General features: G+C 39.9%; 1 pseudogene; it reads left to right on the top strand.

Moving 5' to 3' along the window:
• The first annotated feature begins 385 nt into the window (after nucleotides 1-385).
• LOC144591273 (CXXC-type zinc finger protein 5 pseudogene) lies at nucleotides 386-13,997 on the top strand (annotated as a pseudogene).
• Nucleotides 13,998-16,365: the final 2,368 nt, after the last annotated feature.

The raw sequence follows: 16,365 nt of genomic DNA, 5'->3' as shown, positions 1-16,365 counted from the left end.
TCAGCCTGTCTCCGGCTAGCCAGGATGGGGGAAAAAATGAAATTAAGGAAAATCTCTGCCGCCCTGGCGGTGTCGTTTCCACACACTTCACTTGGCAGTCTGCCAGACCAAGAAGCACACCGAAAAGATGGACTGTAGTCTGAAAGGGGGGGATCTGATATAGTGTCCCAATGCTTTTTTTTTTTTTACCCAGAGCGTGAACTCGCACGTTTTAACGTGTTCCAAATACTGCAAGCGCTTCTGGAGAAATGCAGGCTGCTTCTCCGCCGAGACACCCCTATGGGGCTGTGTGTGTATTAAAACAAAATCTGGTCTTTTATTGTGAAACTTCTCGCAGTCGTTTCTGTACATCTCCACATTGCTACAAATTGGAGTGTCGCGTTTAAATGCGAACCCGGAACGAACGGTGCAAAATGCAGTTAGGAGATGCACGGGGTTATATGTCTTTTTTTTTCTCAGTTGAAAAAGGTTGAGCCATCGTTTCACCTAGTCAGATCCAGTTCGGTTTTTGTAGCGCGCTCCAAAAATCTATGAAATGTGTTTGCATGTACTTCCAGAGCGATCTGGGATGTAGAGGAAGGCTTGCAGGAATCGGAAGGTTGTAGCCCTCTCACTTTGTGTTATTCAGTGAGTTTTTGCAACACAGTTGCCGCGCGGCACAGTTTCGCACGGGATTGTCGTGGCCGCTTTGAAGTGTGATTGTGATCTGTGTCTCTGGGTTTGTTTGATCCTCAGTGCTGCAGCTCTCAGATACTGGCTGGACAGGCACATCCCTCCCTCCGTTGGATCTGCCTTTGGTAGGTGCGGGGGGGAAAGGAAAAAAAGGGCCTGTGTTTGCAAATATGCAGATGTTATACCGAAATCTTTAGCGTGCTGTGTGTAGTGGGGACGAGGCAAAGACAAAATATTGCAATTTTTTGGATGGCCGATGGGGATGGAAAGTAGTTGGTTTTGTGCCGATAGTGAATTATTGCCAATGTTGGTCGCTGTTAACATACGGGCTTCAGCTCATTGGTGCAAATTTAAAAAAAAAAAGAAAAACACACAAAAGTATTTGCTGTGAATTTGTATCACGGAAATAAGTCCATGCTGCCAACCGTGTAACTCGTGCAGTTCGTAAATTGGCCAAAGCATGTTTACAAATTTTAAGCAAAACGCGTGCATTTGCTTCTTTTGCACTTCCTTTAAAAAAAATCAATTTTACCCCTAACAGTTTATGGGGAGCTGTGTTTGCGAGTTCCAGGGTTTCCATGCAAACGAACCGCGTGCATTAATCAAGAAGTTATGGTTGTTATCTATCACATTATGTATCTGTGTTTTATTTTCTAAGCCATGTTCACCAGGGGAACCCCCCCCCCCCCCCCCCCACCCTTCCCCATAAAACTAGTATTTCTTAATTGTTGGACTTGCAGTTATGGTTCAATGCCACAGAATCCTTACATTAACGGACAGTTTACTAAATGGGACTAGCGCGTTGGATCAAAGCAGCGTTTTGTTTAGTGACTGTAGAAAACGTTAATGCACCTTTTAATGCACAATCATTTGGTGTGATTCAAGGTATTCCCGAAATTACAGTCGTGGTGATTATGGGAAGTTAAGCAGTATGAAAGACCAAAACAACATTTATGGAATAAGTGGAAGTAGAGTATAGAGATATTGTGGGTATTTGTGCTGTACCACAGAGTTCTTGATTGTATTCCATGGGTAGGAAGGGGGAGGATTCTGTCTGTGGCTTTTAAAGTCCCCGAATGACATCACCTATGTCTCAGAACAGTCGTTCGGGAAGCGATTGGCAAAATACTGATAGCTGCCAGGTAACGGAGTAGAAAATACAGGTGTGCATTAATTCATTTATTTTTCCCCATTATTTTTACATGGCAAAGGATACAGAAATATTCCACAAAATAATATTGTCCAAAACTGATATCCAGTGTCACCATGATATAAATGCATACTTTGGTCTGTAATATGATTAAATAGGTTACTTGATAATTAATCAGGGCATCAGATTTAACTGATTATTTTAATCACATCAAGGTATATTATATTTGTGACAAAGCATGCCGAAAATTTATCACTGATGGTCCACAGTGTTAGATCTCATAAATAAACTTTTTGAAAAGTACAGCATTTTGGAAACCTGCAATGAATGAGAGGTGGTTGGTTTGATTATCGGTTGATTATGATGGAACCCATTGAAGGGCTGCTTTGTGCTTACTTGGCTGTTACTAACTGCAGTAATAACAAGGGTAATATCACTAGCCTTCGTTTTTTGGAAACAAAAAGATAGCATTTGCATTCCTAATAATAAAACTTTAACATCTTTTGCAAAGGGCATGTGTGTGGATGCCAGGTGAGTGATTTTTGCAGGATTTCTGTCCTTGAATATTGCTCGGTTGCTGTGACTGCACAGGCATTTCTCCCAGTGGTGTGATTCATCTTGCATTGACCTCCACTACTGATTAGTAGTGTGTGTGTAGCAGAGGGAATGAAAGGAAAGCTGTTACTTTTCCTGCTTATTGCAAGATTCGCGGTTCATGATTCTGCTGGACCACTGCTAATATTGGATGTGAATTTTACCCTTTTGGTCACTCCCCTCCCACTTCCTATCAGCTGGGTGACCTGTCAGTATTTAGGTGACAAATGAAGGAGGCATATTTGAATGAGGTTTTGGAGGGCAGCTGAATTTCATGTGATCTGAGCTCAAAATGAGTAACTGCCTTAAGAGGAGAACAAATTGAAGATAGCATTTCATGAATTTTGTTATCTGTGAAAAGTGATTACACCTCAAATTTCCACACCTTCAAATAGTTCTGCCTCGCATTGGCTATCATCTAATGTACAGGAGTGTAAAAGGTATGTAACATTGAGGGAAAATATATCTCAAAGGTTAGCTGTCTCTTGAACATCCCATCTATTTTTCCTTTCCATTGTTTGCAACAAAAAGGAAAATTAGGTTGGGTTGCTCAAGAGAGTTCAATCTCCTGGCTATAACTTCTGGCTACAAAGTGTGAATGTTTCCCATTGTACTCAAATGAGCACACTTTTAGTACAGGCAAGAGAAATCATGCCTTGCCTTTTTAATATTAGGTTTATTATGTTGGACATAATGATGAAAAGCTCTTTCAAACTTTTTTTTTTTTAAATGTCTGCATCCATGAGTAATCTTTGGATGCTGAATAAGCTGTGGAGAGCTGCATTGTACTGTAGCTGCTGTAGTCCAGTGCGTGTTAAATGACTGTGGGAGTGCGATCCATGGAATGTGCTTTGGAAATGTGGGAGTTTAAGATTTAGAGAGCTATGCTCAAATAATGGCCAACTGAAGTGAGACATTTGGTGGGCTACTGTGCTCCAAATCAAATTTTAGGAGCAAAAGTTAAATTGGAATCAGCTGAAAATGTATTGTAATATCAGGAGATGAATGATTAATATATGTATGTACATATGCATGTTGTGTGTGTGTGTATGTGTGTGTATATATATATATATATAATGCAACTATGTTAATGCATTCTGTATATAAGTAATTAAACTGTAAATCTGCACTTTGCAGTGATCCCTTATTTATGTTTTGATTTTGCAGGGTATCTGCCTTTGTATACTGTTAGGGTTGCTGTGGCCACACAGACATCTTTTCCAGTAGCTGTTATTCATCTTGCATTGACCTCCACTACCTGGTTTGTCCTGCATGCAGCTAAATAATGCATTAGAAATAAAAGAGAGGTTCCTACCTCTTATGCTTTTGCAAGATTCACGGCTTCTGTTTCTCCACCTTTTATTGTTAAATCTGAATAAGGTTTTACACGTTCCTAACTACCTGAAGCCTTGTATGACAGGAGATGACTTTTATGCCCTTCTTAAGATCAGTATTTTTAGGGAAGTAAGAAATCAAAAAAGCTGTGTAGGCAGACTTGTATTAGAGATTATATTGTGGTTAAACCAGTATTGTGAAGTATTTTTGATAAGTCTGTGACTAAGAGTACATGAATGAAAGGAAACAACATATTTAATGGAAGATATGTTCAGTTTATAAATGATAGAATATGCATATCTTTCCCCAAATGTCTTCAGCTTGTGATACCTCCTGCCTTCTGCAACCGTTTCAGCAAGAAACCCTGCACAGTGCCAAAAGAAGCTGTGGAAGTTGGCTTTTTTTTAAACCTTGACCTTAGTTGAACCATTATCCATTTGTTGCAGAAACTTCATTTGTACCCCTTGATGTTCACATTCAATTTGAATTTAAATTTGATTACATATTGTTAAAATATGCCCTGTTTTTATTTTAAAGTGTTGACAAAAGTAATTATTTTGTTATAATGTTTAACTCGGTGCTTTTTGCTCAAACAATTTGCTAGATTGATAGATTCTTGATTTGTATGGGTGTCGAGGGTTATGGGGAGAAGGCAAGAGAATGGAATTGAGAGAAAAAGATAGATCAGCCACGATTGAATGGCAGAGTAGACTTTGTGGGCCAAATGGCCTCATTCTGCTCCTATCACTTGTGAACATGAACATTGCTTGGTTGCAGTGGAAAACTAAAAAGTTCTCCACTCAATGAATTTGGCAAACCAAATTTAGAAATGTCAACTTACCAACCCTCAGAAGCTTTGTCTGTTCTTTTGCTTTTCTGCCATGTCATACCAGGGGCTACTGTACAATGTATAGACTTCAGTGGAGGGGAATGCAAGGGCAATGGAAGAATACAGTGAGCAACTCTGGACCTTAAAGGCCCGGCTTTGCATTGCCTCTTCTTGGAATCTGGCCTAACAAATAGCGGCATAGGCAGTGGGTGAGCAGCAAAGGATGTAAGCATGAATGATGTCTTTCTAAGACAAAATAGTTGCTCAGGGAGCCAGTGCCGCTACCTTGGGCAGTGCCTCTTCAGTCCTATAATCTATTACAATACAGATCACTAGACTGCCTGGAGACCCTACAATCCCTTTACACCACAGCTTTGATGGCAGTAGCATGATCTTACTTGGCAGCCCTCTCTGCACCACTCAGACGTTAGGTGAAGACTGAAATAAAAGTTGTAATGTCAGCCGTGAGGCACTACTTCCTGGTTGGGCTCATGAGATTGCAAATGGAGTTGGCCAGCTCTTCCACGCAGTTTAATGAGAAAGCTGTAAGCTCACTCTGAACCCTGGGTCAGCTTGGTATCCAGCCCCTTCCAGCTTCCTGACATTGAAGACGGATGTTGTGGCAGTTTTGCCAGAGTACCAAGCATTCCATTGTACATTCCCTGTTGGCCTCCTTCCACAGGCTGCCTTATTAAACCCATCAACTGAATCCACTGTAACTATGTGTAACTTCACCCTCCACAATGGCAGAGCTGTAGAGCTATTTCCTCACAGCGCCAGAGTCCCGGGTTCAATCCTGACCTTGGGTGTTGTCTATGTGGAGTTTGCACGTTCTCACTGTGACTGGGTGGGTTTCCTCCCTCATTCGTCTGTGTTTTTAGGTTGATTAACCTGTGTAAATTGCCACTGGTGTATAGGGAGTGGATATGAAAGTGGGATAACATGGAACCAATGTAAAAGGGTGATCGAGGGTTAGCATGGGCTCAGAGGGTCAAAGGACCTGCTTCCATGCTGTATCTCTAAACTCCAGTGTTCTGGCACCCGTGCTGTTCTTGAACCCTATATTGACTATGAGCTATCATGTCCAATGACTCACCATGTGCAGATTTGCCTCTGCTGGTCTCAAAATTATACATGTCAGCATTTGTGCTGGAAGCAGACGATGGTTCATCTTGGTCATCAGTGACCTTTTCCTCATGTCCCTGGCCAAGTGGCGATGTTGGGCATCTGAAAGGAAAGGAACATGGGGGAGTGGGGAAGTTGAGGGAGGCACGCCTGCACCAACCAGTTTACAAATTACAAACATGATTAGACATTCAGGTAGCAGAGAAGGAGGAGGATTTGGCAAGAGGATGTCATGATTAGGAGTCAGTAGGAGCCATTCCAGTGATAGCTGGCACCATCTCTTCCATGATAGTAAGGAATTGCAGACAAGCTTATTCACCTCTAGTTAGCTAATGTCTCCAGCTAATCTAGTATTGTTGAGTGTCACACAATATATCCAGATGATGTGGCTGCCATGATTGTGAAATATGAGACTTCATTCATAGGATTCTATGGTCATATGTATGAAACACAGTGCAGAAACGGACCATTCAACCCAACCTGTCCATTCTGGAGTTTATGCTCCAATTGAATCTCTTTCAACCCTTTCTTCATTAGTGTAATATTCTGTTCTCTTTTCTAGCACGCAACAAAAGCTTTCACTGTACCTTGGTAAACACAATACATAATAAACTAAACTCTCAATCCATTCTGTTTGTTTCTCCTCTGTTCCACCGTTTCTATGAAGGCCTCCAGTACAACACCAGAAAAGCGTGGAGTTTACGGTGTTGCCCAATGATTCAACAATTCTCAGCCCACATTTAGTGATAAAATCACAGAGGGGGAGCAGTGAGAGAGCATGTTGCTAAACTCTACCACATCTTGACGATGAGAGTTTAGTGATAAAATGATTGCTGGCACCTGCTTAACCTATAATTCATATCTCATTAAGAGATGCAGGCTAATTTACAAAGCTGGTGTTTATTATGATTCCAGCATCATTTTTCGAATGCCACTGAATTTGCATGAATTCAGTTTTTACCACCTTGATAATAACTCTAAGCTTTTGCGGAGCTATTTTACTTACAGATATTCCGCATTTAAAATATTCAAAGTTTGCCAATTGTAGGATTTTCGCTGATATTCCTTTAGTTTATTTTTTTTCAATCATTTGAATTTGTTAAAATGTAGAAAAAACCCGGCACCCAAGCTGAAAGTGGATCGATTGGTTTTGTACAATTTCTTATGTATGTTTCTGGAATGTAGACTTTTGCAGCATATATGTGGCCACCCAGACCTGTCTTCAACCAATACTTCCGACAAATTGCATGAAATCAGGAGTTGAACTTTTGCTTGATCTTCTCTTTATCATAGAAGAATATATGATTATGCAGGCTCAGATCCAAAGTTTTTGTGCCAATTTTTTACTCAGCTGCCAAATGATACAACTGAGGCATTTCCGTTAAGCATCTAGAAAAGAAACAATCTTTTAAATCGGTATTGAACCATGCCTGCACAATAAAATTATGATTCTTTAAAAAATATATAGAACAGCATGATATGAATATGTTACGGTGGAATTATCAAACTTCTAGTATATAGACACATTGTGGAGTAACTCAGCAGGACAGACAGCATCTCTGGTTAGAAGGGATAGGTGACATTTTGGGTCAAGACCGGAAGAAGGGTCTTAACCCGAAACGTCATCCATTCCTTCTCTCCAGAGATATTGCCTGTTCTGCTGAGTTACTCCAGGATTTTGTGTCTATCTTTGGAGTAAACCAGCATCTCCTGTTCCTTCCTACACAAAGCTCTAGAATGTTCATGCTGATTTTTTTGTTCATTGTGGAAAATATTAGAGTGGAAGATAGACACAAAAAGCTGGAGTAACTCAGCAGGACAGGCAGCATCCCTGGAGAGAAGAAATGTGTGATGTTTCCGTTCAAGACCCTTCTCCTGAGTTAGTCCAGCTTTTTGTGTCCATCTTTGGTTCAAATCAGCATCTGCAGTTCCTTCCTACAGATATTAGAGCAGTCTTTATATTAATAATTAAGAAAATATTAAACCAACCGTGATGTGAAGTGGCAAATTCAGGAACACAAAAGTTAAATCAAAATACAAATTAGTTAGAAAACCATTCTTATTAGAGTGCATCTCAATAGGCAAGATGCATTTGTTAAAATCTGTGAAGGAGAAAACTTTTCAAAGTATTCCAAGTTCTAGCCAAGTAATGCGATTTAGCTTGCTTGACACAACTGTTTTTCCAGGTAAGATGGATTGAAAATTAGGCATAGTTCTCAAAAAACAGACTGTGAACATATATTTATTATTGGCTTTATTCTGGGTCTATCACATTGTATATGAACCGACTAAAGTACATGAAGCATCATTTTGCACATGATTAGTTTGTTAACTATGTTAAAACCTTTTGACCATCAACTGCTTAACGATTGCAGTACTATAGGCATGGCAATCCTGTAGTTTGACTGGAAGATGCCTGATTTTATAAATATTCCTCTGCAACTCTTTTAATCTTAGTCTTTTAACCCTGATTTAGCAATTTGAAAATAAAATCTAAGATAGCTGTCAGAAACATCTGCAACTCCAAGGCAATTTTCACAGAAATATGTTCATGTGGGAAAGAAAGTACACCTGAGTTTTTATTCAATTAATGTTACTTAAATATCGTAGATCTCTAAATTCTCAAAGAAAGGATTTGAATGATGAAGAGTTAAGTAATTTCAAGGAGGATTTTCTATAGGACAGATGGGATTCTAAGAAGAGACTTTGATGAAACTATTTCACTGCACGGATGAGATAAAGCCGACTCTGGCCTGTGATAATTTTTATTAACATCTCCTCACAATTAATTGTGGCAAGGTTTTCAACAATCCTACATGTCGTTAATATAATAAATTGTGATCAGTGGGGAACTTCTCAATATCACTCTTTCAGATCTTCTCAATATCATTCACCAGTCTGAAGAAGGGTCTCGACCCGAAACGTCACCCATTCCTTCTCTCCAGAGATGCTGCCCGTCCCGCTGAGTTACTCCAGCATTTTGTGTCTACCTTCAATTTAAACCAGCATCTGCAGTTCTTTCCTACACATCACACGTTGTCTCAAAGTCGGGCTATGATTATGCAGTAGACACAGGGAAGTATAGATATATCCTTTAGAAGTTTTATCCATGCTCATGTTTAATAAAACACAATTTATACAGCAGGTAAGGCAGGACACGTGGAGTGGGAGATGGAGCTTGTATTTCAGGTCAATGAACATTGTAAACCGTGCTTTAAGTTGCAAAGCGGCGGTTGGGGGGGCGGGGGCAGGGGTGGGGGGGTTGGAAAGAAACAGTGTGGTCTGGTGAAAGTCAAGGGAAACAGTGGTAACAGTGCTGGCTGAGTCAGGGTGGAGAGAGTAAAAAGTAAGTTAACATTACAAGTTATGTTAACCCTTCATCAGAATTAGCTGTACCGTGCACTTCTTTGGAAGAGCTTAAGAGACTAAAGACCAAAAGGTCAGAGTGAGATTGGGCTGCAAAATTAAAGAGACAAGCAACTAAATGTTTGGCATCATCCTCCTTGACTTAATGGAGGCGTTCTTTCAAAGCGCTCATCGAATGTAGAGGACAACACATCATGAGGACTGAACGCAATATTGCTGCTTCTTACTGCTTCATTGTAGAATTTAACCTTGCTGCAATTAATGGTGAGGAAATGTTGATAAAAATAATCACAGACCTGAGTTTTTATTCTGAGATCAGGTCAGCCTTATCTCAGCCATGCAGTGAAATAGTTTTGCTCCCAGTTTCCACCCTGCTTGCTCTTTCACCTGGTCTAAACCTGACGCTAGCCTTTTTATGACACCTTAGTGGGTAGCTTAGCAAGCAAATATTTATTACAAGCCCCAGGCTTTCACAACTATCCTGATTACATCATCACCCAACCCCCTCCCCTACTTTCTTTAAGGATTCCATTCTTCCACTGTTGCAGCCTCTGTCAAGTCTATGGCGATGAGAGCATTTGCCTCACCAATGTTTCAGAATTGTCCTTCATTTTTATTATCTACTAGAATAGTTGGGCCCATTCCGCCTAGGGTTTCCGTTGTGAAAATCAAAAATAAATAGCTTATTTTAAAAAAATAAAATGAATCTCAACAAAATAAAGATCTTATGTAAAATAAAGAGGCCGAGATGGATCCGAGGTCTTTTCCAAAAATGGGCGAGAGTCTCCCGGGGCCATGGACGGCCGAGTGGGGGACAGGGATGGGGAGAGGGTGCCACTCACCTCGGCCCTGAGGTGCCAGCGCTGCAGTCAGAGCGAGCCATGGACCCAAAGCCTCTCCTGTATTGGTCTAGCATCCTCATCCCCCCCCCACTCAATCCCCCTTACCCACTCTCCTCCCCCATATTCACCCACTCCATCCCCCCCCCTACCCCACTCCCCCTCCCCCATTCCCCCATGTGATGCTGTTCCTTCTCCACCATCCAGCAACTCAAATACTTTCCACCTGAAGCAGCAATTCTTTTTACACTTCTTCCAATTTAGCGTACTGCAGAAATAAGGACCTGCGGATGCTGGTTTACCGAGGGGAAAGACACAAAATGCTGAAGTAACTCAGAGGGTCAAGTAGCATCCCTGAAGAACATGGATAGGTGACGTTTTAGCTCAGGGCCCTTCTTCAGACTGATTGCAGGGGTGAGAAAGAAAGCTGTAATAGGTGAATACAAGCGAAGGGTGATTTTGATGGACAGATGGTTGGACAAGGGCTGGAAATGAACGCACACAGGGTGGGAGACAAAAGGATTAGAGAGTTGTGAATTGTCAAATTAGCAGATTGACGATTGTGTAGCTGAGGGAAGGAATGAATGTAAGGGGAGGGGAGAGCTCGGTAGTGCATTTGGTTTCATACTGTGACTCGACATTGGATGAGTGTGCAAGAATGATTTTTTCGAGCCAGCACCGCCATTCATTGTGATCATGGCCGATCGTCCCCAATCAATAACCCGTGCCTACCTTCTCCCCATATCCCTTGATTCCACTAGTCCCTAGAGCTCTATCTAACTCTTGACTATATTTCTTGACTATATTAACTATATTTCTTGAGACGTTGTTCAAGGGATTATGATCCTTATTTTGGTACTTGAATCATTTGATGTTGATATTAAAAATAAACCTTGAATGGTAACTTATTTTTGCTCCTTCCTATTTTTGATCAAGTGTTAATGCCTTTTTCTTTTCCACAGATGCCGTCTGATCTACTGAGCATTACCAGCATTTCTAGTTATTTTTATTTCGGATTTCTAGCATCTGCGGTTCTTTAATTTTCTTTTCAAAATAGAGGTTTGTTGATTAAGTCGGACAAGTGGGGGAACTCTAGACATCGTGGGCTTAGGATAAGGGATGAATCCCTTATAAATGAGATGAGCAGGAATTCCCTACTTTGAGAGTCTGTACTGAGAGAAGTAGATGCTGAGTCATTAACTATATCCTCGAGCTATATCCTGACCCGCTGAGTTACTCCAGCATTTTGTGATACCTTCGATTTGTACCAGCATCTGCAGTTATTTTCCTACACAACTATATTCTCAAGGCTGAGGTAAGAGCCTTTTTGGACCGCATTGGAATTGAGGTCAGTGGCATTGAGCAGAAAAGGGAGGTTGAAACCAAATATTTGCCGTGATCTTATGGAATGTGGAATAGGTTCATGAAACAGCATGACTCACTCCTACATGTAAGAAATAACTGCAGATGTTGGTTTAAATCAAAGGTAGACAAAAAAGGCTGGAGTAATTCAGCGGGACAGGCAACATCTCTGGAGAGAAGGAATGGGTGATGTTTCAGGTCAAGATCCTTCTTCACTGGCTCACTCCTACTCCTGTTTTTAGGTTATTATATTCTCTCATTGCTTGGAAAGTCAACTGTTTAAAAAATAATGGGGGGACAATTGAAGTTAGCGTGGCCACAAAATAGGTAACATTTGATCAGAAGACCTATGCACGCCTTGCCCAATTATGTTTTCCATTGACGTTAATTGGTGCATGAGAGCTGTCAGTCTGCTATCACCCATCAAAAGCTAAAAAGCAGCAGATACTGGAAACCTGAAATTAAAGAAATCTGGAAATACTGAGCAGGCAGTGAGCGTTACTGTTGCTGAATGTGTTGTGCCAACTCTCCAGTTTTTCTCCCAGAGTTTATTTTAATTTTCTGTTTTAAATTTGGGAACTTTTTAATTTACAAAGTGCAATGGCATTTACTTTTCAGTTAGAATGAGTTGATGTGGAGGAGGGGGGGGGAGAGGAGGAGGAGGAGTATCATAAATGAAAAATTATACATTCACGTTAGCAATCTTTGTCCAAAGTGTGTGTTCCTCCAGTTTTTACTGTGGTTGCTAGGCTGTATCCAGGCAGTCAGATGACCTGCTTCGTGATCTTCAACTACTAAGCCATGAATGTTGAAAATGACATTTCTAGGAATGTGTGTACCTTTCCTTTAAGACCATGTGGTCTTCGGAGAATAACCCAGTTCCCGGTAATATCCACATTACCACAGTCAAAATTGAGAAAGAGGGAATGGGTAAGATTATAACCTAATCCAATATAACTGGCTTTTTTCAAGATCACTGACTTTTCTTCTCTCAAGATCAATTTCTGTTAAGGACTAAAGATCTTTCAGGTAAAATACTGGGGTGAGAATTGTAGTGTTCAGTGTGCAAAGTGAGCTTTTTGAATTGAGCTTTGGTTCTGAAATCTGGCTCAGAATTTGAGAAACTGTTCAAAGCATATACTTTACAATGTTGTGCATTTAGTATATGCAATAGAAGACTATTTTAGATTTTAAGTGACTTATGATGATATCAAAATCCATGCATTTTGACTTTTGACATTTTGACCTATATGACTCTTAGTACAGGTGATCTAAGAGCTGAATCATTATGCCATTCACAAGTAGCTGAAGACAAATATTAATAATTATTCAGGATGAAGAAGTATATATTTTATTTTGAGGTGCCACAATAGTTACTCTGAGAAAACTGTATGAAATAAATGGTTGATTGCTTTCACAGAAATTAATTTAAATGTTTATTATTGGAGTTAAGAATTCAATTCATCCCACTCTAGATTTTTCTAAAGTAGTGTCACGTCATGCTTGTGGCAATCTGAGAAATTTTAATGCATAAACATCTCAAGAATTCACTGTGAAAGTTTAAAATGCCACATATCAGTTGTGTTACAAGTCTTTTCTTTACATTTGATTACACAATTGTGAAATGTTTGAAAACTGTTTTCTGTGAGCTTTTGTTTCACACCAGCAGTGGCATGACACACCATAAAAGTGATTTTAAGACTTCCAATAAAGGTAAGGCCAAAGTTAACTATTTCCTTGTTTCCTTTGTTTAAAGAGCCTGGTGATCCCTGGGGTATCTGCAGAAGGTGCCAAACAGGAGGTACGCAGACATTTCCAGATACCTTTGGAGCTGGTCGGGAATTGCAATAGTTTTCCAGCTCAGATTGGTAAGAAAGCTCGTTCGTAGAAACTTCACAATTTTTGGTTTGCGAAGAAAAAGAACACTGCAGAATCTTTAATGATGTCCAGTGCCAGCCAACTTACTGAGCAACAAATCACTCCGAACACAGAAAAGGATGTTCACAAGGACGATGAACTTACAGCTGATTTAGAAAAGCGGAGCAGGAGTGGTATAATAAATGAGCCAATAAACAAAGTTTTAAAGAAACCTCGTTCATCAACACGCTTTTCGACATTTGGCAGTAGTAGCTCAATGAACGGGCAACTGCAGAATGGAAGTATCTTAGTAAATGGAAAAGATTCAACAGTTCTTCAAAACAGTTCTACCTCAAAGCATAAAAGAGTCTCTCACATGCTAGACAAATCTGACCGATCACTGGAAAATTCATCAGAGGCACAGAGTGAAGTACACATCATTCCTTCTACAGATCTTCAAAAGCAGGTGGAACCTGAGCATATTTTCCTCTCCAGTGAACGAGAAGCTGGTATTTCTGACATGGAGGTCGTATCAGCAGCTGAAGCAATAAGTGGCCCTGTTGATTTGCCCTTCATGAGTGGCATTCCATTGAATCCAGGTGTTTTTATTATGACTCCTGCTGGGATATTCATGGCAGACAGTGCACTTCAGATGGCTGGTCTGGTAGAATATCCCTTGCAGAATGACCTTGCTTCAGCCATTCATTCTGGAAAAAAGAAGAGAAAGAGATGTGGCATGTGTGAACCCTGCAGAAGAAGATTAAATTGTGAGGAATGCAGTAGCTGTAGAAATCGTAAAACTGGCCACCAAATTTGCAAACTGCGAAAGTGTGAGGAGCTTAAAAAAAAACCCACAGCGGCATTGGAGGTAAGGATTGCTCTTGGTTTTCATTCAAATGACTTAAGGTTGACAAAAAGGTGAAATGATTCAAAAATGCAACCAATTTATGAGGAGAAATTATTTAAATATGACTAATGTACGAACCAGTGCATTTGCATGGTTATGCCTGAATGATTTTTACAGTCCTCTGCACATCAAGATTATATTATCATTTTATCCCCACTTCTGGCAATAACGTGGTTATAATATTGCACCTCTTAAGAAATACAAACTTCTGAAGAGAAAATTTAATCCCTTCATCTATTTGTGCATAAAAACACACAGTCCTTTTTCAGATTCTTTTTCAGCTGCTTTAAAGCTGCCATATATCGTTGATAATCTGGTCTATTAATTAACAATTATTGATCCACAGTTACACTGGATGTAGAAGAAAACTTCTGAATGTTTTGAAGTGATTCTTAAAAATGCATACGAGTATAATGCGTTGTTTTACTTTCAACACTACCCTTGGATGATTCGTGTTGCATAAGTAATCTATTTTATTAAGTTAGCTATGATTTTTAAAATAATACTATGATTTAAAGATTTGTATAATGGAAAGATTTGATGAAAGGCACAGTTGATATCTGATAATTGTGGCTTTTGTCAGTAATAGTGTAAAATTGAAATTCAAGGAATTTAATTATGTGCAAGTTGTTCCCCATATGTTTGGATTACTCCAGATTAGTTTTATAGTACTTTGTTTGAATGTGACATAAATCATGTATATACAGTAAAAAGCCATGCAGGCAACATCTATCATGATGACTCTGTATGTGTCATATCGCCTCGATTGCCATGTAAGTCATATGCCTGGACAGCTGAGATTGAATTTATCAAGTACTCAAGTGCGTGTAGTAATCAAGTCTATTAGTTAATACATTAAAATATTGGGAAACATAATAGAATTTCTCACATGCTGTCTCTTATTAGGAACAACTTAACTTTAAGGTTCAGTGGATATAGTCAACAGAATGGTGATTAATTCAATCTCTAATGTAGTCATATCATATCATATCATATATATACAGCGCGGAAACAGGCCATTTCGGCCCACCAAGTCCGCGCCGCCCAGCGATCCCCGCACACTAACACTATTAACACTATCCTACACACGCTAGGGACAATTTTTACATTTACCCAGTCAATTAACCTACATACCTGTACGTCTTTGGAGTGTGGGAGGAAACCGAAGATCTCGGAGAAAACCCACGCAGGTCACGGGGAGAACGTACAAACTCCTTACAGTGCAGCACCCGTAGTCAGGATCGAACCTGAGTCTCCGGCACTGCATTCGCTGTAAAGCAGCAACTCTACCGCTGCGCTACTGTGCCGCTACCATGGGCGTAGTCAAGGGCAGCTCTAGCTCCCAGGATCATGGAAACCTGAATTGTTTTGTATGCTATTTTGCATTTGAAATTCTTTTACATTTTTTAGGTTGATTTTTGGATGAATTGCACTGGAAATCAAGCAGGAGCTCTGCCCCAATGCTTGTCCAATGTTTCTCTCTGCTGTCGGGAATTTAGTGGGAGCTATGAGGTTACATAATGAGACTATATTTATCCAGATTATTTAAAAATTAAAGTTAAGCATTTTAAATGTTTTTGAGAGGCTAAGAGAGTGCGAATAAGGAAAACCTACTCTTGTAGCAGAGGTCAGCAATTAGATTGTATAGTAAATAAACATTATTTGAACATTTTCTAGTTGTTTGCTGACGCTACTTCATGAAACGAGGCTGTCTGGTTCATAATAGATTAGCTCTGTGGTACATTGTACAATGTTCGCATTTTTGATTTCTCATTTTGTATTCAAATATTGTGGTACTTGTAAGATGGTTATAAAAAGTTGGTAATGGCTTCTAAATCTTGTGCCCATTGGATTCAGACAAATAGGTGTATTAAAGAACAATGAAAACTATGGTTGTAAGGCATACTATAAAGCATGTGATGAAGCGAATGAATCTTATTAATAGCATTTTCTAATATGGTCTGCACCATTTGTAAAGAAATAGAATTTCTGCAATCAAATTGTCTAAAATAATTTTTCAGTAGCCCTACTTAGAAAATAGCTTCCTTTCAATTATTCCTCCCTGTAAACTATAAATGAGCAGAATTCTAGGCTAGATAAGTTGGAAATGCTCATTTCTAATTTTCCTTGGTAGTTATTTTGGAACCTGTGGCACAGCTAGTAGAGCTGCTGCCTTACAGTCCCAGTGATCCAGGTTCATTCCTGACCTTGGGTGTTATCTGCGTGAAGTTTGCTTGTTCTCCATGTGACTGTGTAGTTTCCCTCCTGGTGCTCTGGTTTCCTCTCCCATCGTACAGATGTACAGAGTGGTAGGTTAAATGGCCAATGT

Source organism: Rhinoraja longicauda, unplaced genomic scaffold, assembly GCF_053455715.1.
Source record: "Rhinoraja longicauda isolate Sanriku21f unplaced genomic scaffold, sRhiLon1.1 Scf000784, whole genome shotgun sequence".
NCBI classification, from domain to species: Eukaryota; Metazoa; Chordata; class Chondrichthyes; order Rajiformes; family Arhynchobatidae; genus Rhinoraja; species Rhinoraja longicauda.
Note: the sequence above shows the minus strand (reverse complement) of the source record. Positions and strands in the feature narration are given on the sequence as shown.